The 25,087-nt window shown below is 41.1% G+C and overlaps 1 protein-coding gene and 1 long non-coding RNA gene across 4 annotated transcripts in view; one reads left to right on the top strand and one right to left on the bottom strand.

The window, feature by feature from the left end:
• LOC146822635 (uncharacterized) overlaps positions 1 to 1,634 on the top strand; it is a 224,138-nt gene extending 222,504 nt beyond the window's left edge. The window contains exon 4 of the long non-coding RNA XR_014962072.1: positions 916 to 1,634. This is a non-coding gene — a long non-coding RNA (uncharacterized LOC146822635). The remainder of the gene's footprint in view (positions 1 to 915) is intronic.
• The window catches only part of LOC146822634 (uncharacterized), a 1,280,275-nt gene that overhangs the window by 773,293 nt on the left and 481,895 nt on the right, over positions 1 to 25,087 (bottom strand). The gene's annotated exons all lie outside the window — the stretch shown is intronic.

Here is a 25,087-nt window from a genome sequence, read left to right as displayed (position 1 = left end):
TAGGATACTAGATGGCTACTCACCTACTAAGGCCATTTCCCTGACCTACAAAAAGCTGGTCAACAACTCACCTGAACCCCTTAGGCAATTACAGGAGAAATGGGAGAGGTACGGACTTATATTGGATGACAAAGACTGGGTGGAGGTGATTGCGTCCCAGCGCGAAGTGGCCATATCAGCCAGACTCCGATTAGTCCAACTTAAAATATTGCACCGTGTGTATATGACCAGACCCTGTCTGTTGAGAATAGGGAGGGATGAGAATAGAAACTGCAGGAGGGGCTGTGGCAGTGACGACACATTCCTCCATATCCTGTGGAAATGTCCGCATATCCAAAGATACTGGCAGAAAATACACGACACCATGAGTGAGGTCCTCGCACTCACTGTTCCCATGGAGGCCAAGCGGTGTCTCCTGAATGTGTGGGAGCCAACAGATCTTAACAACAAAAGGACAACATGGGTCACTCTGGGGTTGATGGGTGCAAAGCGAAATATTGCCCAGATGTGGGGTTCTACACAGGTGCCGGTAGTATCAGTTTGGAAAAGGGACATGGAATGGTGTATGTTCTGGGAGAAGACGGTGTATGTGTCCAGGGGTTGTCCTAAAAAGTAGTCCCTCATTTGGTCTGCTTGGAATGTATATTGTGGTAATATCTGTACTCCCCCGTGTCGACACCCCAGGACGATCTCCCATCGCCATAATAATGTTACCAATCGGAACATCAGCTTGTCATCGAAATGTATGATCTGTCTCGAATCTAAGAACGTCATGACGAAATATGCCTTGTAATGTCGATTCTTTTCTTTAATAAAAAGTAAAAAAAAAAAAAAAGTTTGCGTGACTGTGTGCTTATAGTTAGAGCATGTAACATGGATTGTGAGAAATATTTTTGATATATTTTTCTTTTGCAGGTGCATACCAAAGCATTCTTAGCTATTGAAAGATCAGTGTGTTTTGAGATAGTGAGGTGAGAAAGAACCGCCAACGACAAATAATTTTAAAGGGGAGAACAAGGGAGTGCTACCAGTTGGCGATATCTGTCAAAGAGAGGAATTCAAGGATGCTTCAGAAGCGAAGACTGAAAGATGGGAGTATTAAAGCAGGTGTTGGAACTCTTCATGAGAATGGAAATAATGAGGTTTAATAATGTGATGTCATGTGTGTTTTTTTACTTTCTGTGTGTTTCTTATTAGTGAACCTATTTTGTAGTTAGATTAGATGTTTTTAGACTTCGACAGGTACAAATCTAGCATGACTTCTGATTGTGTGGCTTTATGCTATACATGATCCTTTGTTTCCAGAACTTCTACAGAAGTTCTGATGCTGACACCTTTCGCTGCTTTTGGATTAATAGAATTTCCTTTATTCTTAGCTTAGTGAAGGGATACCTAAATTCTGAAACTTTCCCTATGTATGGGGAAAAGAATCAAAACAATGTGTCCACTCATCAGATTTTATTCTTAATTTTCCATGTTGCAATTACCGAATTTTGATTTGTTGTTTGTCGCTAACAACCAATATTTTACATTGATTTGGTCTTCCTTTAATTCTTCTGTATATCTCCAGTATGTTTTTGTATTTGATTTATATTACTTTGGCTTTGAGCTAATAATAAATAATTTTTCAAGATATGGACCTAACTCTTAATGTGTGGTCACATTGGTCGCACTGTCTATTGAATTTATATTTGCTACTGCGTGTAGGTGTAATTCTCAATGATTTGATATTTCCATTTCAGAGTGTAGATTTACACCCTAGGAAAGGATTTACATGTCACCCCTCAAATCAGTGGGTGGAGCCTTTTCCAACAGGATGTATCAAAGTAAAGGTACTACTTGTTATTTTGCGCAGGTAAGTAGAGATCTCCACCACCGTGGTGGACAGATCTCTATGGCAAAAAGCAAAAATTGCAGTGATCCTGCATGCATTAAATTTATGCCCTGAGGAGCCCACCCTCGGCGCTGTATTAAATAAGCGGAGGGGGGCTGTGTGGCCCCACTTCAAAAGCCATTAAGGGCCATAGGGAGCCCACCTGGGACTGAAATCATGAAAAGGAGAGCAGGACTGCACACCCTCTCCCAGAGCCAACAAATTCGCCTGGTAGCCCATTCCTGGGCTGAAATTTGGAATGTAATGGGAGTCATTGAGATGTCATCAGTGTTATCGTAAAAGATGTCATAGAACATGTCATGAGTGATGTAATATGTGAGGTCATAAGCAGTGCATGGCAGCGGCACAAGGTATAGTTAGGTCTGCTCAAAATGTTATTGTTGTCAGTGACATATTTAACCAACTATAACGTTACCAAAAACTTTATATTTTTTCAGCCTATCTATGGTGTTTCTTTAACCTGTGCTTTTTTCAGTGAATATATATATATATATATATATATATATATATATATATATATATATATATATATATATATATTACCTACTGGCGGTCGCCAGTAGGTAGTTATAGTTAGGACCCTGTTTCCATAGGAAATCCGCAACATTCTATTTTGAATAACTTTGGCGCCGGTCGATGAATCCTCGCGAATTTCTCAAAATAGGTGGGGCGCTACGCTCCGCTCCTTCCCTGAAAGTCTCGGGGGGATACGTCAAGCGGGGGCTGAGATAAAAGGGGGGTCCCAAAACGCGTTTTTCCCATGCATTTTTCCATAGGACCTTTAGAACGAGCTACAGCCCGAACGGCTGAACAGAATTACTAGAAATTTGGCAGAGAGGTAGTCCCTATGTCAAGGAAGTGCCTTTTGTAGGTTTGGTGTAAATCTGTTCAGTAGATTCTGAGAAAATAGCCTTTAAATCAATATATATATCTGAGCCCGCTTACGGTACGCTTACCGTACGCTTACGGTAAGCTTACGGTACGCGTACGGTGGCGTGCGCGAGCGCGATTCTGATTGGCTGTTAGATCTTAGTAAACATTCGAATCGGCCGAAACCAGGAAGCGGCGGCCGCCATTTTGTGTGTTTCACTCAGAAAAAAAAGAGTGAAAACAAGAAAAGGGGGCAATGAGGAGAGTTACAGACCCCCTTACATTTGTGAGGGGGTCAAAGAAGGACTGTAAAGTACAAAGAAAACATTTATTGATTTTTAAAAAAAATCACGGGGTACGCGTACGGTAAGCTTACGGTAAGCGTACGGTAGAAAAAAAAAATAAAAAAATAAATGAAATTCAGATTTAAGTGTTTAGATATTAGGGGGCTCTATAAAGAGCCGTTGTGTTTATGAAATGATTTTTTAGTGGTACCTACAAGTAAGTACCGATGCAGAGTCTAAGGTTCAAGAGGAAGACTCTGTTCCCTTTATCATTGAAGTGCACACCATCTCCTCTATAAATGTCTTGCATGTCAAAACGCAAGTTGTTGTGGTAAATGGCACCCATACCATAGTCACGGAGGAAAGCAGAAACAGATTTGTTGACGTGCTTTCTTGCTTTGTCAATCTGCGGACAGAAATGATTGGACCAGTTCCATTTTTGCCTTTGGCATATGTTGGAAAACACAAAGGCAGTTTTAGGGAAAAGTGAAAACAGTTGTGCAAAGGTGTCCTTCATAAGCATTTCCAGACCTACCCCAGTCAAAGTGCCTAGGTCATTGCCACCACAGTGCACTATTATGAGGTCAGGGTGTTGGATTTGCATGAAGGATTTCACCAATGGCATCAATTGGTGCCACTTTAACCCTCTCTGACCAATCCATTTAATGTCTACATTTGGCAAAGCAAGGTCTCTCACCATATCTGTTTTCTCTGCAAACTTTTCACTCCAGAAGACATAGCTGTGCCCTACAATCCACACTGTGAACATCTTCAAAGGAGAACTGGATGCACTCAGGAGGTGTCTTTCAGTAGAATGGCAATATGAAAAGAAAGACAGTTTGGAAATGGAGGCATACATATTTTTTTCAAAACAAAAAGAACTGATTGGCTGTTTCATACCATTCTAGAATAAAAACTAGGCTGTATGTGTAAACTAATAGAAGCATGTTTTGTATTGGTACAAAAAAATGTGTTACCAAAGAACAGTACTATGGATTTTCTGTTAGGTTTGAAAAGTCAAGCACTCTTGCTCTGTGGAATTGAAACATTGTGTGGCGAACTTCTGACCTAACTCCACACAGCAGTGTTCCATGAGCTGTTGCTATGGTAGCAGGCAGAAGTCAAGTTGGGGGAAGGGTACTAGGCAGAAGTCAAGTTGGGGGCAGGGTACTTTTGGGAAAGGGTTGGTTTTCAACCAATAGAAATGTGTGATTACATTTGAAAAAAAGGGGGAAGCACTGAGATTTGAAACTTACATGTATATGTGTGGAAAAATAGAGGGAAAGTTTGCCATTATCTGGTTCTGCTGAGAGGAGAGAGGTGAACACAACAGAGATCCTGGCTCTGATAATCTGCTGTTTGAGTGTCACATTTCTTTCAGAACTAACTAATTTTAAAGGTGAGTTTAGAGTTTGAGAGGGGATGTATGTGGTAACTTAAGAAATGAATAATAGAAATGGAAATTCTTTTTGTTGTAGTTGCGTTTATCATTTTCTGTTTTGGGAGAAATTTAAATGTGAGGAACATGTAAAATAATATGGAGTATGTTTTCACAATAAATTAAGGTGTACTGGAAAAAAAAAGAATAGTTTAAGGGTTTGAGGTTGGACTCAGTAATGCAAATACATTCAGCATCACTAAGGCTGGTTGCCCTTGCTGGAGTGTAGGCAGCCACCCAGGTTACACATGGAGGTGGTCTGAAAAAGAAGTTTGGACATGTGCATTTAAGAAAATCGAAAAAAGTGGTTTCATAATGTGTCAGTCTGTAAAAGTGATTTTCACTTGCCCAAAAAAAAAAGAGCAGTAAGTGTGCTTTCAAATTGGCAAAGAAATTTCGTTTTGGGACTAATGTGAAAACATGACTCTGTGTGCAGAGAGGAATTATAGGCAGAGATTTATTGCGTATTGCTCTGGTGATTTCACAGTTGCATTAGATGGAAAGGGGGAGCGATTTTTTGGGGGAAGAAGCAGACTCTTAGCACACACCCATGTGCTTGCCATGTATAATCATGTACAGTATTTACAAGCGAGTGGGGTTTTCAGGTTTCAGTCTGTAATGCAAATACATTCAGCATCACTAAGGCTGGTTGCCCTTGCTGGAGTGTAGGCAGCCACCCAGGTTACACATGGAGGTGGTCTGAAAAAGAAGTTTGGACATGTGCATTTAAGAAAATCGAAAAAAGTGGTTTCATAATGTGTCAGTCTGTAAAAGTGATTTTCACTTGCCCCCAAAAAAAAGAGCAGTAAGTGTGCTTTCAAATTGGCAAAGAAATTTCGTTTTGGGACTAATGTGAAAACATGACTCTGTGTGCAGAGAGGAATTATAGGCAGAGATTTATTGCGTATTGCTCTGGTGATTTCACAGTTGCATTAGATGGAAAGGGGGAGCGATTTTTTGGGGGAAGAAGCAGACTCTTAGCACACACCCATGTGCTTGCCATGTATAATCATGCACAGTATTTACAAGCGAGTGGGGTTTTCAGGTTTCAGTCTGTAATGCAAATACATTCAGCATCACTAAGGCTGGTTGCCCTTGCTGGAGTGTAGGCAGCCACCCAGGTTACACATGGAGGTGGTCTGAAAAAGAAGTTTGGACATGTGCATTTAAGAAAATCGAAAAAAGTGGTTTCATAATGTGTCAGTCTGTAAAAGTGATTTTCACTTGCCCAAAAAAATGTCAGACGGTATTTTAAAGAAATAAGTATTGGTATTAGATGATATTTTTTTAGAATATTATGCATTTCTATAATGTTAAGTTTAAGTAAAAAGAGATTCTGGGCTTTTTTAATACAATCTTTGTGATTGTTATTTTTTTTTGCCCGCTGTAAAATGATGAATGCAATTGCTTTCACAATTTATAGTGAAATGCAATATATTCTGAAAACAGCAAAAATAAGGCAAAAATATTTTTTGGAAAAAAATGTAAATATGTGTACTGTATTATAAATTGTTTTAAAAATATTAATACTTTTTTCTTTTTTTTCAGATTGATATAGAAAATTTTCGAAAACTAGAACCATTTTTAAAACTATTTTTAAAAAAAACAAATGAATAAATATTTTTTTGAGTGAGTATGGTAAGTCAATAATAATAATTGTAGTCTCTCAAGGACCTTGTAATGTGATAATTGATTTTTAGTGTTTTTTAAAAAAAATAAAAAAAAGGTACGCGCACCGTACGCGTACGGTAAAAAAAAAAAAAAAAGTTTTTAAAAACATATGTAAAAAAAAGATGAAAGATAAGGTTGGCTCTTAAAAGAACCGTTGTGTTCATGCAGGGACAGAGGAAAGAAAGCATGGAAAAATTAGTCTCTGTGACAAGTGTGCTGATCTATTTTGTTGTTCACTAGGGAAACACTGGTCTCCCTATGGCAAATTAGATCATGACAAGAGGCACATTGAATATCAACCCTCAGAAAACGAGGGTTAATTTCCAGAGGGCCAGCAGAAGGAGATGCTCCCCCCACAGATGAAGGGCTCACCTGACCTGCAGAAGAAGGAGTCAGCCCTGCAGATGATGGTCCAGGCTGAGCTGCTGTGGATGTACTTGCTTGTCTTTCTGAAGAGTTACCTCCAAAAAGATAACCATGTGTCCTTCTGTGTACATCCTGGAGGTGTCTCTTCATGGTGTGATTCCCAAAGGAATACTTCCTGTCAGGATTACCTCTAGAAAGTACACGCTGACACAGCCTGCAAGTTACTAAGGGTGCATTCACCTTTTGCTGGCCTTCAGGAAAAGTAAAATAATCCCATACATAAGAGGGCTTTTGTTTCCTCGATCTCTGCCTCAAGACAGTGCTGCTAGTGCTAGCCTCACTCTCAGAAGAGCTCTGCTGTTCTGCCATCGTATCCCAAAGACAAACCAGCTCCTTCTCCCAAGGGATCACAAGCAGAAATGAGGGGAATGGGTGTGGTGTAGGAGAGTTCTAGAACTGAAAGTAGTTTCAACCAATCAAAAGTTGTGTTTCATGATCACATGACCTACCGTACGCTTACGGTACGCTTACGGTACGCTTACGGCAAAAGTGCGCATGCGCGTAAAAAAGACACGCGCTTGCGCGCATGCGCATAACAGTCACTACCCGACACTTCTGCGTAACGTGCGCGTGTAGCGTACACGCGTACGCGTCCCACGCGGAGGACGCGCGGCTACGCAAATTGCGTAACTATACGCAAACAGCGTAGATAAATTACGGACGTTGCGTAAACCGTACGCTTACCGTAAGCTTACGGTACGCGTACTAAAAAAAATAAAAAAAAAAGGAAAAAATGTATTGCTAATAAATTTTACATGTTTATTTTATAAAATATATTAAAAAAAACATATTATAGAATTTTAAAAATTTAACCATAGTCTTTAAAAAAGGATAGAAAATAAAAATAAAAATATGTTTAAAAAAATAGAAGAAAAAAAACAAAATTAGCATTTAAAAAACCTTGCAAATTCACTGCAAAAACCATGGGTTTCACACACGTTATAGTTAGGACTTAGCATTTAAAAAACCTTAGAAATTCAGTGAAAAAACCATAGGTTTCACACACGTTATAGTTAGGAATTAGCATTTAAAAAACCTTAGAAATTCAGTGAAAAAAACCATAGGTTTCACACATGTTATAGTTAACTGGACATTTTACTCGTAAAAAACCATTGAAATTGCCCCGTTATAGTTAGTTCAGCTAACTATAACTCGCGCGCCCGCAATGCACTGCTGATGACGTCACATATTACATCACTCATGACATGGTCAGTGACATCACTCATGACATCACTGATGACATCTCAAATGACATCACTGATGACATCACTGATGACATCATCCAGTGAATGTGTGTTTTTCTGAAAATTAAATATGTTTTATATATGTATATCTCAAGGTCGATGGAAGAATAAATGGGTATATAAGTGTCTAAATGGATGAATTGTTTTGGAAAAATTGATTGTATTACTGACTGATTAAGTGTATCTTAGTGAATACATGGCTTAGTGAGTAATGTTTAAATATGTAAATATCTGTATCAGTCTCTCACTTTGTGTATAAGTGGCTGCTTGGGTTGGTGTGTAGCTACATGAGTGTCTAAATAGGTTATTAGTTGGTTTTTTGAGTATCAGTATGAGTGTGAGTGTCTGGTTCGGTGAGGGGTATTACGTAGTGCATGGGTGCATGAATGAGTGACTCACTGTTTGTATGTGTTGAAGACAGCATGTGTGCAGGACTGTATGGGTGGATGAGTGTATGTATGGGTGTGTTAGTGAGTGAATGACTGTCTCAATAGTGTCTTTATGTGTAACTACATATGTTTTAAACTAGTATATGTGACTATTGGTGTATATATGTGAGTATATGTGAGAGTGAGAGATTGAAAGAGTTCCTGTATGAATAAGTATGTGTTTCTATAAGTGATTGTTTAAAAGACTAAGTATGTGTAAGTTTCCGTAGAAGTAAGTGTGGTGGTGTGTGTATAACTGTATATGCAAGTAAATGTATGTTTGATTCTTTATTAGCATGACTAACTATGTGTGTGAGTACCTCTATGGATGAGTGGCATTGTGTAACAGGATGTATACGTGTATGAGTACATATGATGAGTGAGTACATGTATGAGTGACTGTATAGGACTGTTGGTGAATGAGTGGATGTGTATTTGGATCTTAGAATTACTGTATAGGTTGTTGTAACTGGTATTGGTATGTCCATTGTTTTTAAAATTTTAATTTCTATTTTTGATTGTGTGTATCAAAGGTTATATTAGGGGAAGAGGAGGTCTGCCACTCTATCACAAGGATGATGTCATCAGTGATGTCATCAGTGATGTCATTTGAGATGTCATCAGTGATGTCATGAGTGATGTCACTGACCATGTCATGAGTGATGTAATATGTGACGTCATCAGCAGTGCATTGCGGGCGCGCGAGTTATAGTTAGCTGAACTAACTATAACGGGGCAATTTCAATGGTTTTTTACGAGTAAAATGTCCAGTTAACTATAACATGTGTGAAACCTATGGTTTTTTTCACTGAATTTCTAAGGTTTTTTAAATGCTAATTCCTAACTATAACATGTGTGAAACCTATGGTTTTGTCACTGAATTTCTAAGGTTTTTTAAATGCTAAGTCCTAACTATAACGTGTGTGAAACCCATGGTTTTTTCAGTGAATATATATATATATATATATATATATATATATATATATATATATATACACACATTTATATGTAAATGAAAATAATCTAATGTTAAAGTGACATTATAGTTAGGTGAAAATATAAGAAAATTGCGTACTCGCCAGCCACAGTATTGTATATAATGATGTCATGTCAGATGTCATCAGTGATGTTATCAATTATGCCATACAACATGCCATGAGTGATGTAATCTGTGAGGTCATACATGAGGTCATAAGCAGTGCATGGCAAGTGCACAAGTTATAGTTACTTCATTTAAAAGTAAACAGTGAATTTCTTTTTTAAAATATGAAGATTTGATATGTTTACCATACTTAACTATAGCATTACTTTAACCTTTGGGGGTTTCCAGTGAATACTTAGGGTTTTTTCAATATTAAGTATCATGTCATTACCAATTTTACCCCCATGTAGACACCCATGACCCTGCTGTGCATAGTGTTTAGCCTTGTGTGGTGCTGGGTTGGATGCAGGGGCTAGCTTATAGCCAGCTATTGCATCCAACCTCCATGGGCCACCAAACCTCCGCCGCATATGCCATCAGGACTCTTGCAGCCAAACCCCTACCACACAGACTTTTGAGTTCCCATGTCCTGTAACGGCTGCTGCAGTATTTCTCTTTATGTTGCGGCCAGCCAATCAGAGTGCGAGCTGCCATAGTAGAGAACCAGCCAATGGGAAAAAAGGATCCTCAGTCAATCAGATTGCTTTTATTATTTGAAGTTGCGTGCCCGCAAGAGTCCTGCAGACCCAACTATCCAATAGCTATACATTTTGATGGTTAATTTCTCAAAAACTGCTGAACGGATTTACACCATATCACAAAAACCAAGTGATGTAATCTCAGTTTTATATTAAATGGTATGCTCCGCACACCCCCCTGATTCCCCCATGTTGGTATGGCCCCTGAGAGGTGACAGTAGAATGTTGAGGAGAGCCCTCCAGTTCAGGAGAGTGGATGACAGGAAATAAAGGCTTAACTTACCTCGTCTTCTTGGCTTCATGGTTTTCTTCAAACTACAACACTGGCGACGTCTCTGCGCAGGGGGCAGCCTGTCATCTCCCCTTTCGTTACATTCTCTCCGGATTTGCTGAAAAGGACGAGAGGAAAAAGTTTTGGGGCATTGTGACGATACGACGATCTTACGCGAGGAATCGCAGCAACTGGTTCCGTGACAGCCTATTCATTGTGCCTTCCGCATATTCTGTGGTATGGTAACCCTCCGTGGAACCTCCGTCTCCTCAGCTGAGGAAGGCTCACGGCTTCGTTTCATCCAGTCAGTGGCGTTGAGCTCAACACGCCCCTGCTATTTCCCGGCGCGTTGACACGAGAGGAGTGTACGAACCTTGGTGTTTTCCTCAGCCAGCTGGCAGGCTCCGTCTTCTCTGCTGGAAAGTTCACGCCCTCGCCTCATTCTGGTCAGCGGCTGTGAGGGTGACACGCCTCCTGTCAGTTCCCGGCGCTTCAGCTGTTCGAGCCGGCACCACGCCGAAGCTGTAGTCGACACGCCTCCTGTATGATCACCGGCGCGCTGTGAGGGTGACACGCCTCCTGTCAGTTCCCGGCGCTTCAGCTGGGAGTCGACGCCTCCTCCTGATCACTGGCGCTCCAGTCAACGTCAGCCGGGTCCTGCCTCCGTCAATCTGGAGGTCACCGATCATCGGTTCCTGTGCAGCGATATGCCAGCTAGGGCGAAAAGTCGGCTTCAAAAGTAAGACCTTTCCATTTACTTTGTTGGTTTCCACTGTGATAGGCACACATTCCACGTGCCTTATGGAATTGCTGTGATAGAAGGAGATAGAACCCGTGTGCCTCTTGTACTGCAGTGCGTTTCTGTTCTGTGATGCGCACACACTGTAAGCTACGCCATTAAGTTACCCTACGGGTCTCCTCAGCAGGGATTCCCCAGAGTCTGGCAATCAGTCAGAAAGGAAGGTGAAGTCTGTATTTTGAGTAAATCCTCTCTGGATCTCACCTTATTTTGGCGTCACAAGAGGATTGAGAGTTACCTAAGACCCTGAGTATCCTCTATACAAGGCTCTGTTAGAGTGGGTTCAGCTAGCTGGTGGTTGTCCGCAGGGTGTATCCTCACACCAGCCAGGCCAGTTACGTCCGCCAAGTACCCTCCATCTCACACAATATGGGTACGCCTGGGATGAGCCAACCGCCCTCATTTTTAAATGACTGTGGCGATCCAGAAATACATTGGAAGGACTGGACTAAGCTGTTCGAATCCTATCTGATTGCGATGGGTGGAGAAAGGTTTTCTCCGCTGCGTATACAACACATACTATTGCATAATTTGGGGGTGCATGGTCGTAAAGTTTACGAAACTTTACCCGAGCCTGAATTGGAGGAAGAGGATGATGCTGATGTGTACGACCTGACACTGATGAAATTAGAAATTCATTTTGGAGACAAAGTCAACGTGGTGCTTGAACGCCACAAATTCTTTAGCAGGGTGCAAGGAAAGAGCGAATCCATTAATAATTATATAGCGGCTCTTAGAGGTTTGACGCAATTGTGCGACTTTGGGGAGCTTAATGATTCTTTAATAAGAGACCAACTAGTAAGATGTACGAACAGTGGGAAGGTGCAGGAAAAATTACTTGCAAAAAATCCGTCCTTAAAGGAGGCCATTGCCATTGCCCAATCTATTGAGCACACGGCCAAGTGTGTTAGAGAAATGAAAGCAAAAGAAGAAGTGGTCGCCCCCATCCAATGTGAAGAGTTTGAAGGAGAAGTGCTAAAGGTGCATAATAGGGAAGGTGCGAAAAATCCATCCGTCCACAAGGAAGGTCAAAATTTGAAATGTTACAGGTGTGGAAGCAGCAACCACTTAGCTAATAGCCCATTTTGCTCAGCACGCAGTGTTATGTGTAAAAAATGCAATAGAAGAGGGCATTTGGCAAGAGTATGCAGGGAGGGGACGAGTAACACTTCTAGGGTCAGCAATCCCAGTGGAGAAACACAGGCAAGATTCGTTTTCCAAGTCAAGGACAACGATGAAACATCCAAGCCCAACTATCCCAAATGTGTTATACACATAGACAACAAAGCCATTGAAGTGTTTGCTGATTCGTGTTCCCCGTATACGCTCATAAATGAAAAGGACTTCGAGGAAACCCTAGGTTGCAGTAAAAACATGCTACATCCTCCTGACATTTCTCCTGAGGGGTACACCAGAGACCCCATTCCCCTAGTGGGGATGTTGAATAGCCACATAGAGTTTAAAGGCAGATCTATGATGGGCTAAGTGTATGTGGTTGAAAAAGGAGCGAACCTTTTGGGATGGCAGCACCAAAAAGTACTAGGTATCATCCTTGATCCAAATAACAAAGAACAAGTCATCTTGGTAGACACCCTCGATAACAAGGAATGCTGTCGTCTACAAAAGGCCTTTCCTGACTTATTTACAGAAAAGCTAGGAAAATTGAAAGAGTTCCAGCACAAAATCAGAGTTAAGAAAGGCGCAAAACCAGTAGTTCATAGGGCGCGCCCTGTACCGTTGCGCTTGAGAGAGGTTCTGAAAAACGAACTGGACAAACTGTGTGACATGGGGGTTATACAACCCATTGATGCATCGGAATGGTTGGCCCCCTTGGTTTTAGCGTCTAAGGCCAACGATAAGGGTATCCGTGTGTGTGTTGACTTACGCAGCCTAAACGACAACATCTGGGTGGAGAGGTTTCCTCTGCCCAACATAAATGAAATGTTGAGCACAATGGGTAAAGGGTGTTTTTTCTCAGTCATCGATTGTCCATGGCCTACCACCAAGTCGAGTTACAACCTGACTCAAGACCGCTAACGGCGTTTTCTTCGCCGTTTGGTGCGTACATGTTTGTAAGGATGCAGTTTGGTTTAGCCTCGGCGGCATCTATCTTCCAGAAAGTGATGCAACAGGTGTTGGATGGTGTCAAGAACACGTTGTGTTTCCAAGATGACATTTTAATGTATGGGGCTACGGAAGAGGAACATGATGCCATTTTTAACATGGTGTGTCAAAGGTTGACCAGGGCAGGTTTAACCGTGAAACTGGAAAAGTGTAAAATCAAAGTGGACTCAGTTGACTATTTGGGTCATACTATATCCAAAGATGGTTTCAAACCAAAATATAGTTTGGTTCAAGCAGTCATGGACGCATATGATCCTACCAACAAGGAAGAACTTAAATCATTCCTGGGTCTAGCGGAATACATGTCTAAATATGTAAGGAACTTCGCAGACATGTGTGATGAGTTGCGTGACATGCTAAAAAAGGAGAAGGAATTTCTGTGGGAAGAAAAACACAGCAGTGCGGTTAAGGCGATAAAGAAGAGCATTCTGGAATCACCTGCGTTGGGCGCATTCGACCCATGCAAGAAAACGGTCCTGACCACAGATGCTTCAAACAAAGGGTTGGGAGCAATGCTATCTCAACATGAACAAGGGAAGGTCACCATTATTGCATTTGCATCACGGTCGCTCAACTCGGCGGAGAAGAACTATTCTGTGATTGAGAGGGAGGCTTTGGCGTGTTTCTGGGCAGTGAACCATTTTAAATTTTGCCTGTGGGGGATACAATTTGTTATACACACTGACCACAAGCCTTTGACCTTCATGTTTTCGCCAAAAAATATACACAATAATTCCCCACGCATTGCTAAATGGGTCCTGGGGTTACAAAATTATTGCTTCAAAGTAGAGTATTTGCCAGGTCCGAAGAACGTAATTGCAGACTATTTGTCAAGGTCACCCCTTCTGGAGTATGCCAAAGAGGAACAGTTGGATGCTCCTATTTTTTCCATGCATCTCTCTTCTTTGTCGAAGGAAGAGTGGGAGAAAAGCATGGCGGGGGACAAGGAAATGAGCATCCTCAGAGAGTTAATTCTAAATGGTTGGCCTGAACACCGTTCTCAAGTTCCAGAAGAAGTAAAGGATTTTTGGGAAGTGAGATATGAATTATCAGTAATGTCGGATATGATACATAGGGGGAAAAGAGTTGTTCCTCCTTGCAGCATGAGAGACAAAATAATTGACCTGGCCCATGAGGGCCCTTTGGGGAGGAGCCTTACCAAATGCAAAGTCAGGAATGATTTCTGGTTTCCAAAGATGGACTCCATGATCGAAATTAAAGTAAAGGAATGCAACAGCTGTGCAAGTAGTGATAAGAGCAAGGTTACACGTAAGACTCCTTTATCCCCTGTAGAGGTGCCAGAAGTTCCTTGGACCAAATTGGCAGTCGACATAATTGGTCCCATGGAAGTTCTAGGTACCCAGAAGAGGTTTGCGTTTGTGTTGGTGGACTACACGTCACATTGGGTAAACGTTAAGTTCACACCGCAGACCACCACGAGTAACCTCATCACTTTCTTGAAGAGTGTATTTGTGTATGAAGGCATTCCGGCAACATTGGTTACTGACAATGGAGTGCAGTTTACCTCAGAAGCTATGTCCACATTTCTCGAAGAGTTAAACATAAAACACGAGAGAACTGCACTCTATTGTCCGAGAGCCAATGGGTTGGTGGAGAGAACTAACAGATTCATAAAAGAGCACATTCAGTTGGCCATCACTAGCGGGTTCAACGTGGAAGATTCCCTGAGAGAGTGCATTTGGGCATACCACACTACCCCCAATCTGGTCACGGGAGTGTCTCCTTTTGTTAACTTAAGAGGAAGGGAACCGTGTACCAAACTGGTCCCACACTGGCTGAGGGGTGGAAACAAGGTTAACCCAGACCTTGGGGTCAGTAAGCAGCTAAGATCCCAACATCAAAGGAGGTACAAGGGTTGGTATGATCATAGTCAGGGAGTCAAAACACAAGAGTACACGAGGGGTACCACTGTGGTTGTGAAGAAGCCCACACATGTACAACCTGGGTTGAGCAAGTATCAGACACACCAAAAGGTGGAAAAAGATTGCAAGAATGTGGTTCGCCTAGAGAATGGTCAGACGTGGAGTAAGGACCGAATCGCTGTGTCATCTCAACTTTAAGTTGGTGTATTGAGCTATGCCAACAATGCATATGTCATGATGTTATATTTTCTTTTATATATATATAGGGAGATGTGTTGTAATCTCAGTTTTATATTAAATGGTATGCTCCGCACACCCCCCTGATTCCCCCATGTTGGTATGGCCCCTGAGAGGTGACAGTAGAATGTTGAGGAGAGCCCTCCAGTTCAGGAGAGTGGATGACAGGAAATAAAGGCTTAACTTACCTCGTCTTCTTGGCTTCATGGTTTTCTTCAAACTACAACACCAAGCTTTCTGGGTAAAAATTGAGTTTTCTGACAAATTTGGCGTGATTTGTTTCAGCTTATTTTGGCTGTAGATCTATTCAAAAACTCCTATGGAAATTGCATGGAGAAATTGTGTATTGGGATTCTCCCGTTTTCTCAATGCCCGCTTGATGGATCACCCCAAAACTTTCAAACTTTCCTGGAAGAAGCTAAAGTAGATCAACTTTTTTTAGAAACCTTTGCAAAAATTCATGAATTGATACCAAAGTTCTTAGCAAAACAAAAAATCTATTTCCTGTATGTGTGTGTGTGGGTGCATGAGTGTATGTGTGCGTGTATGTGTGTGTGCGCCCAAACAGAAAACAATGAAAATGGAAAAATGGTATTCCATTTTAATATGATTTTATTGGTGTGCCAAACACAAAACATTCCAACTTTACAAAATCCTTACTGGATTGAATGTGTGTGTACAAACCATAAAAACAAACAAACAAGCCGTAATGGACGTACAGCTGGGAAGAGAGGCTATAAACCAATCTCTGTGTTCTGTCCACAGTTACCCACTGGGAACAAGATTTACTTATTCCAGGAAATCATGATAGAGGAAATTAATTGGACAACTAGGAATCCAATCAGTCCCAAAAGACCTAATATCACTGTGAAAGATGGGCAAGCTGCAAGGGATTTGCAAAAGGACCAGAAGATCATATTGAAGGCCCCTGATAAAGGAGGGATCATAGTGATTCAAGAACCATTGCAAATATATACTAAAAGCAGAGAGGCCATTAAAGGTCGAGCAACATTACATTAGGCTGGATAATAATCCGTTTCATGAAGTTGTAGCTCAAACACATAAAATACTTGCCAAATGGGTAGAAAAGGGGCTGATTGATGAAGAGGAATTGAAGTATTTGAAGATCGATCAACAAATCATTCTCACAAATTAGTTCCCCCCAAAAGTGCTCAAAACAATTGAGAATCCCCTATGATGTCCACTTGTTAGTTCCATTGGTTCACTATTGAAAAACACCTCTAGATTCATTGATATATTTCCCTTTCAATAAGTGAGCTCACTTCAATCGTATTTGAGGGACTCCACAGATTTTTTTAAACAAGAATAATGACATACCCTGGAATGAGAGCTATGCCATGACAACTACTGATGTAGTCTCTCTTCATGCATCCATTTACCATTCTCAAGGCATTAATGCATGCACTTATTTGCTGAAATCAAGGTCTGCGAATTATATGGAACACTCACACAAGCTAATGAAAGTGCTCGACTTTTGTTTGAATCACAATATTTTTACTTTCAATGGCACCTACGATCTACAGAAGAAGAGTACAGCTAAGTTGACTTCTTTTGCCTGAACTTATGCAAACCTCATGATGGGATAGTGAGAAGCAGAAGATGTGTGGACAGAGGAGAATCAGATTACTTTAGATCATGTGAAATTGTGGACTGGTAAGTTAGTAAAGAGAGCTTTGAGTCATTAATATCTTCCATTAACAAAAATGAGTGTTATTTGTGCTTCACCTATAGTAGAAGGTCAGACAAAATTGACTTTCAGGACATTTACATTTTTATCAAAAACAAAAGGATTTGTAGCTAGATTCGCAGGAAGCCCGCATCTTGCAATAGTATAGTACATGCCAACATTGCACACCCCAAAATCTTAAAATGGAGTGTTCCATTTGGGGACTAGGTACGTACTTGGCGTAATTGTTCAGAAGTAGAGGATTTTGAGGCACCGGCCCATGAGATGATTGCATGTTTTGACAGAGGGGCTACACATTGGATGTCCTTCAAAATGCCCTTCAAAGAGCTTGTGCAAAGATATGAGAAGACTTGTTGGTAACTAGGAAGAAAGTACCAAAAGAGGAAGAGGATACACGTTTTATCATGGATTTTAACACCTTGCACAAAAAAATAGCATCAAAAAGAACTGGAAGATTTTACTAATGGATGAACACTTAAGAGGGATCCTTAAGAATTAGCCTCAAATTATATACAGAAAGGTGGCCCACATTGGAAATCTGCTGACACGCAGTCACATGTCACCTATGAAATCAACAAAGGCAATTTGGCTCAATAAAGAAAGGACAGGCTTTAGGGAATGCTCTAAATGTGAAGCCTGTGAATAAGGGATACATAATCTGTTTTACAAACTATTTAACAACCAAGAGCGTAAGATCAAGACATTTACAATATGTGAAATAGATCATGTTGTTTATGTGCTGCAGTGCACATTCAACAACAACTATGTGAGGAGTGCCACTAAAAGTTAAAATGAGAATTCTGCAGCATATACTTGCACTTACAAACAGGGACTTTACATATCCCATAGCCAAATATTTTATGACAGGCAAGATGGCAACTCCAAAAATGTAAGATAATATGGGATACAGTACATTGAAAAGATGAAAGAAGTGGCAACCGCAAATTGAGAATGAGGAAAGCAAAATCGAGACTCATCAGACTTATGACTGAGACTCCATTATGACACAATTTGGATGCAGAACTGGATGTTCATCTATATGGACTCCAGGCATGCCACCCAGATAAGTAACATGTATATAAGAAAGGGACGAATGTAAAATAAGTATTGTTGTGTGCAGATTTAGATTCCGTATATAGGTTTCCCGATTTATGCCCTTATATATGTACAATTCACATTGCCCTTATTTTGACATAGAAATCCGGCCCTTATTTAGACATTGTCCATACAAACCAAATACAGGCATGGCCACCTACATCCGTCCATCCAAGTCACAACAAATTCTTGGAAAACCAGACCCTTAAGCCTTTAGGAATTTCCCTGAGCTTGAATATTGATTTCTCCAAGAACTCAAGTATGCATGAACATCTATTCCTTAGGGGTTCATTCATGACGTTCCTCTGCCCAACTTTTACGTCAATACTGGCATTTCTAGACACCTTCAAGGTATAAATATACCAGCACTTGCCCTGGCAAATTGTGGTTCCCGGAGGATTCGATCCAACCGAGACTACGCGGTTCGCCGCGGCAAGTTCGGAAGGAGATCGAGTTCCAGCCTGATGCACTGACCTGACGCTGCCATCCTCCTCGCAGAGAATGCAGCTCCAGTGCTCTCTGACTTCCCTTGCGGGGGGTTAGACTATTGAGTCCAGAAAATAGATTCCAACCTCTCTCATTCTAAGGTGTGGAGCTGACTAGATCTTAGAGAAACTTTTGGCAACTCTTGGCTAAACTAAAATGTAGCTAGCTATACTTTAGAAATGGCACCTACTTCAAACCTCGTACTGCACTTAGGTACACTGGGGTAGAACAATTTAGAAGCATCAGATGAGTATCACATTTTAGCTTATGTTATTTATGTATGTATTTTGATTAATATATGGCATAGCTACAAACCATGCTATTGCAGTATTATTTTATCTTACTGCGAACCTCGTACATATTGTACTTCGCAGTCTGTCTTACGATTGTAGCAATTCATATCTCTTGCATGAGAAATAAGACTGTTCAATAAACCTTTTTATTGAAACGCCGGTCTCTCTATTTCTGTGCAACTCTGTAGAAACGAAGCATGCACGATTGACTGAGTGAAACTGTTATCTATTGTTTCCACGATTCTGAGACTGTTCCGATTCTACAGGGAAACAAAGTTGTCATGTTTATGCGGTTGTCAGAGACTAATGTATATTCGAGACGTTTCTAGTGACCTCTGAGTTAGCTGGCACACACAAGTAATTAAGTTTAATATACTCGATAGAGACATAGTGACCTTAGTCCTATGTCAAATCTATAGTGTATGTTATTACAATGCGCAGAGCCTATCAGGGATATAGAAACTACACTACATGGGGCCCAACGGTTTGGTAAGGCACTAATTTAACGCTAGATACTGAAGTAACTCAGTCGTGCTTTTCTCAGAGACCCTTTACTCATAAAACTCAATAAGACATCTGGAGTGGGTAGGGATAATATCCCCCATAGCTGAGTAGGACAAAAGTCCTACGTATTAGCGGTTTAGTTTTGTTCAACATTGAAGGATACAGTGTTCCAAAATATTGTGCACCTTATCTTTGTTTCCTTGAAACTTGCTCTGCATTTTTCATTAAACAATGTCCGACCACGGAGATGTTGTCGTCGACAACGGTACAGCTGCGGCTGACCTTACAGGTCTTAATGAAGACGAGGTGGGTGTTATACACATCCACCAAATTTAAGGAGAGCCATCACTCTAAAACTTATAAAACATGGTCTGACACCAAGAGGTGGTTGAGCAGTTTTTGTGATAGAGGCACATGAATCTCACCAGACAGAGGTATTCTATTCATGGATAGTATTCCCAGAATCAAATCCAGTAACACATATGTTTCACTTCTACAAAGAAGATGAACCACCTAAGGAATATATTCCTATCGAGGATAGTGAAATTCCACTCACATACCACATACTCCCATACCATGAGCTCTCGTTTAAAGGCGCCCTAAAACATTACAATCACATTACCAGGCTCGGTCCACTAGGTAGACCAGGAACAACATTGCCGATTTTAGCCGGCTATACACCTCATCCTGACATTGAAACTATGTCAGACGTAGACATACTTGCTCAACTCAAGGAGTTAATCAAGAGATATAGAAAATTGGTTCAATATGTCATGCAGACTTTCACAGTCCAACAACCACTAACAATTCAAAATCCAGCACCTCATCAGGTGAATACGTTAAAAATTTCTCCACAGACTTTACACTCAGTCATGGGTAAATTACCCGCAAAACGCGAACAAATTCCATTCTGGTTAGCTCAAAAAATTACTCAAATCAAAGCAGTATTTCCTAATACTACCCCTTTTGAAATACACAGAATTTTAACAATTTGTTTACCAATGGGGATCACACCACATCTGGAAGACTGCACCTCTTGGGGCACAGTCTTTGCTGCTAGCTAGGCAAAAACACATGGTGTTCCGTCAATGGCGGTAATACCTGATGTCCTGAAACAGATTCAAAATGAATACGGGGCAGAACCTGCTCTGAATTTAGGTATGAAATTACTTAAAAATTTCGACCAGGTGTCAGCAATATTATTATCAAATATTAAAGGAGAAGCAGCATCAGTGGCGAACCGCCAGAAACTAAGGGAGTTTGATGTAACATAACAACCTCAAGAACTAGCCAGTATAATTGAAAAATCCTATGAGGAATTAGGCAGAGACAGTCTGGGAGGGAAACCATTAAAACCACAACTGTCTGAAAGTCCAGATAAGATCTTTCCTAAAAACACTCCTACCTCTTCTAAAAAGAAGTGGGAAAATAGTAAACAGAATTCCAAAGAGAAGCGTTCTCATTCCCGAGGCAGGTCTCCTCCCCAGAAGGAGCCCTCTGAAAGGAGGTACAACCTCAGGAATAGGAATAATTTGAGAAAACCTGACAGATATCAAGATAATGATACACGTCCCTCTCGTACCTTTCAGATATCGTTACAGACATCCGAAAGAAGAGGACGGTCAGAAAACAAGGAAGAACGCGTGAAGTCCAAAGACGATCAACACGTTCAGAAAAATAAAGGAAAACCTCAATTCACCAAGAAAAAGGTACAAGGTCTGAAGATCAGACATGCCGAGAATACTGAGAACCCAACTCGGGAACGGAGAATGGGCCCAGACCATGCTGGACAGTGCAACAGAAGTTACAATAGCTCGCCAGAACCTGAAAGGACTTCTGGAGACAGTGGACTTGAATGAAGACATACAAGTTAAGACTGTAGTTAGTTCTCCACATAGGTTATATAAAATAACACTCCGGTAGGAGGGAGACATACCAAGTAAAGTGAAAGCACTCTATTGAGAGCATCTTTCAAGGGGTTATGATATACTTCTAGTAGAACAGGACTGGCCACCAGAATTTGTCAGGGAGTGCCCACATGGCGAGGCCATCATTATGCCTGCCTTCTCAAATCATGTTCCAGTTCATTTAAAATATACATAAGCCAGGAAACGGGCAGTAGCCCAAGCCCCAGCACTGTATAAAAATCATGTAGGATGGGATGAGGACTTACCTAACCATAAAATCCAGTTAAAAAAATCAACCGACTGCACAAAGGCAGTACCCAGTTAAGCAAGAAGCTAAAAAAACAGGTCAGGGAGATTTTAGATCAACTTGAATATCAGGGGGTGATTGAAAAATGCACCTCACCAATGAACAATCCTTTGTTTCCTGTCTCCAAACCAGACAATACATATCGTCTAGTTTTGGATTACAGACACCTAAATTCTTGTTGCAAAAAATTGCAGTGCAAAATGCACACAGTACAGCATTAATGAATAACATTGTGCGTAAAAAATATAAAATCACATTAGACATTTCAAATGGTTTCTTTTGTCAAAATATTGCACCAGAAAGCAGATATTTGACCACTTTCTCAGTAATCACACATTGGACACAAAAACACACAGAAATTTTGCGTTCACTCCAAACAGACATGTTAGCAACAAAATACTTGCAAACATGCGTAAATATACGCAACTTAGTGATCCGAATAATTCCGGGTCAATGCGGATTCACCTACTTAACTTTAATGAAGGTGAAAAAGTACCAATTGCATACAAATCCCACTTGTATACACAAGCTGAAATGAAATTCACTTCTACAACAAAAATTATGACAGCAGTTCAAACCGCTGTAGCAAAAGAAAGAGCCCTAGCACAGGGGAAACGTATTATGGTTGTGACTCCTGTACCAGGCCTAGAGGCAGTTACAAAGGCTAGCATTTCAAATGCAAAAGCTTTACATCCGAGATGGAGACAATGGGTTAATTCTCTTGCTGCAACTGATGTTGAATACGTTTCTGATCCACATTTAAAAACACAAAGATTCCTGCAATATGAACACGAATGTCCTCTGCCTACTGAAATTCTCCCTCTTGACCAGTACGAATTTAGAATGTATACTGATGGATCTGCGCAGCCCACTATGGGTAGTAAATAAGCTCACAGTGCAGCATGTGCTATCGTTAAAGGTCGCATGCGAGATGGCAAATTCAGACCAATAGTCACAAAAACCCAATCTCTAGGAGATTGTACAGCTCAGCGAGCTGAACTACAAGCATTTAAGATGGCACTTGAAAATACAGATCGCGAATTCCCCACACAGATAGTGGGAAGGGGTGTGGCGCCGCGGCCAGGGCGACTGACTCCGGAATCTGGGGATCACAGTTCGATCGCCGGCGGCAGATTAGCCCAGCACCATGTGACTCTGGGCAATAGCTTCCTTAATCTTCCTGACGGCCCCCAGCGCCTAGAGATCCTTACGGGTGATTGTCCGCGCTTTCAAATGTGGATATTATTATTATTATTATTACTGTGTTCAATCTTACAATGAATATTTACAGAATTGGATTCAAAATGGTTTCAAAGATGCAAAAGGTGGCACAATCAAGCACAAATTGCTTAGGGAACAAGTAGTTCAGTTGCGAAACGGACTACAGAACACTCACGTGATACACATGCTGAGTCACCAACGTGATGGCGTTCACGTTGAAGGGAATTCATTGTCTGATGAAGCCGCAAAAGGGGCTGTGCAAACGGCTTCCGTAGCTGCAATCACTCGTTCAAAAACAAAAATAGACACTAAAATGATGCTGGCTGTCAATGCATCAAGCAAAGGCAGCGGTGCGGCATTACCTAAAAAGTTTCCACTCAAATACTCATATATAATTGATGCGAATGGCGTTCCATTTGCTCGAATCCCTGGTGTGGGAGATAGAGTCATTCCAAACAGGGAACGTAGAGCAGCTTTGATTTACGAAGCGCATCTAGGAGAGGGTCTGATACATCAAGGGATCTCTAAAACAATTTTAGAGCTAGAAGAGATGTACTGGTGGCCAGGAATGAATACACTGATTCATATCTTCATCAATAACTGCATAGACTGCAATAGAGATCGCAGTACAGAACGCCACCAGATACTTGACTACAACATAGCCAGCCCAGTTCAGACACCATTATTAGACAGCATTAGACTATCTACGTGTAGGCGTCCTTTTGGACAAATGCAGTCCCACAAACACTAAATCTAGGTTCCTATGGATGTGGCCTCAGCGCTCGGCTGACGCTCAAACTGTTATAAAAGAATTGCAAGTCTTTATCGGCACATACGCAATTGGCACACTACATTCTGACCAGGGTCCTGCGTTTAGCTCTAGGGCTTACAAAGAAGTCATGGCCAGTCTGGGCGTAGCATTGCGGTATTCTTCTCCATTCCATCCTGAGGGAAATTCTGTTGTGGAAAGAAAAAACCGGGACATAAAGCAGTCTATAATAGCTAGGGTATCAGGTTCGGGTGATGGGTGGGTCAAACATTTATATGGGGTCCAGCGCGCAATGAACAACTTGCCAAGAAGTTCTCTAGGTGGTGTCACTCCATATGAGGTCCTGTTTGGGACTAGAATGTTGGTTCCGGACTTAGATATGAAAGGCACAGTGGTGGAAAACAAACAATTTGATATCAAAGATCATTTGGCTGTTTTACAGGACTTAAATGAACTAAGAAAGCAGCAAAGCAACGTGGTCCTGAAGCCAACCACCACTGAGAAAAATCCAGCCATCCCAGCAAGGCCTGTCTGGATCCCAAAGCTTGGGGATCTAGTCAGAGAAAAGATCGTGGATAAGAAGGAATTTGGGCCTTCATACAGACAACCAGTACCTGTCCTAGCAATCCACGGATCAAGAACAGTACTTTTGCCGCCCCTTGCTGGTAAAAAGGAGAAAAGATTTGTGTCCATCGACCTGATCAAACCACACTATGTGGCCGATACTGAACAGTAGGCCAGGTGGACTCCGCCAATGTAGCAGACACACTCCTCTAGCTACAATCCAAGAGGTTCAAACTGAGAGACTCATCACCTTTGAAGATTCTACAGTAAGAAATAAAGGACTAAGCAACAATGCTATGGACCTTGTACCTCTTGAGACCCAAATAACAGTTTGTCCAGATACACCTGTTTACAAGAAAGTAACAAATGATCAACTGGTTCCAGCAATTTCATCAAATACAGATGCAATTCCAGCCATTGACAGAACTGCTTCTGGCTATTTCATGAACTTTGAAACGTTTTCTGAGGATCCCAGTGAGCCTGAAACAACGCCAGTACAAAGAGCTTTCAAAGAACAAGCAACAGACTTTTTTCATCTACTGGAAAAAACTTATCTGGTTTCACCATGGATTGAAGTATGGATTGTTTTGGGAATATTCTTCTTTCTACTTTGGTTAGCTCTGGTAATAACTCTGGGTATGCTGATTAATGGAAGATTTTTTCAAATGGACACAGCAAGTAAAATAGTGAACTTACTTCTCCAGCCACACAAATCATCCCATCGTGAAGCAAGAGACTTGTCAGCAGTGAACATCACAGCGATTCCTATACCTGATGGTATAGTTTGGGACAAAACCGAATATGACATTTTTGGCCCGTCGGAGCTTTTGGAGATTCCACATTTATTTAAAATGTCATTAAGTGACTTTATTACCTCCAGTACCTTTTCTGATGATTGGGACTTCGAGACTGTTAATAATATGATGTCTGATCTAGAGATGTCAACTGCATTCACTAATAATGAATATATACATGGTTCATCAG

This window comes from Triturus cristatus, chromosome 5_2 (genome assembly GCF_964204655.1).
Source record: "Triturus cristatus chromosome 5_2, aTriCri1.1, whole genome shotgun sequence".
NCBI lineage: Eukaryota > Metazoa > Chordata > Amphibia > Caudata > Salamandridae > Triturus > Triturus cristatus.
The sequence above is the reverse complement of the archived record's forward strand: the minus strand, read 5'-3'. Positions and strand labels throughout refer to the sequence as shown.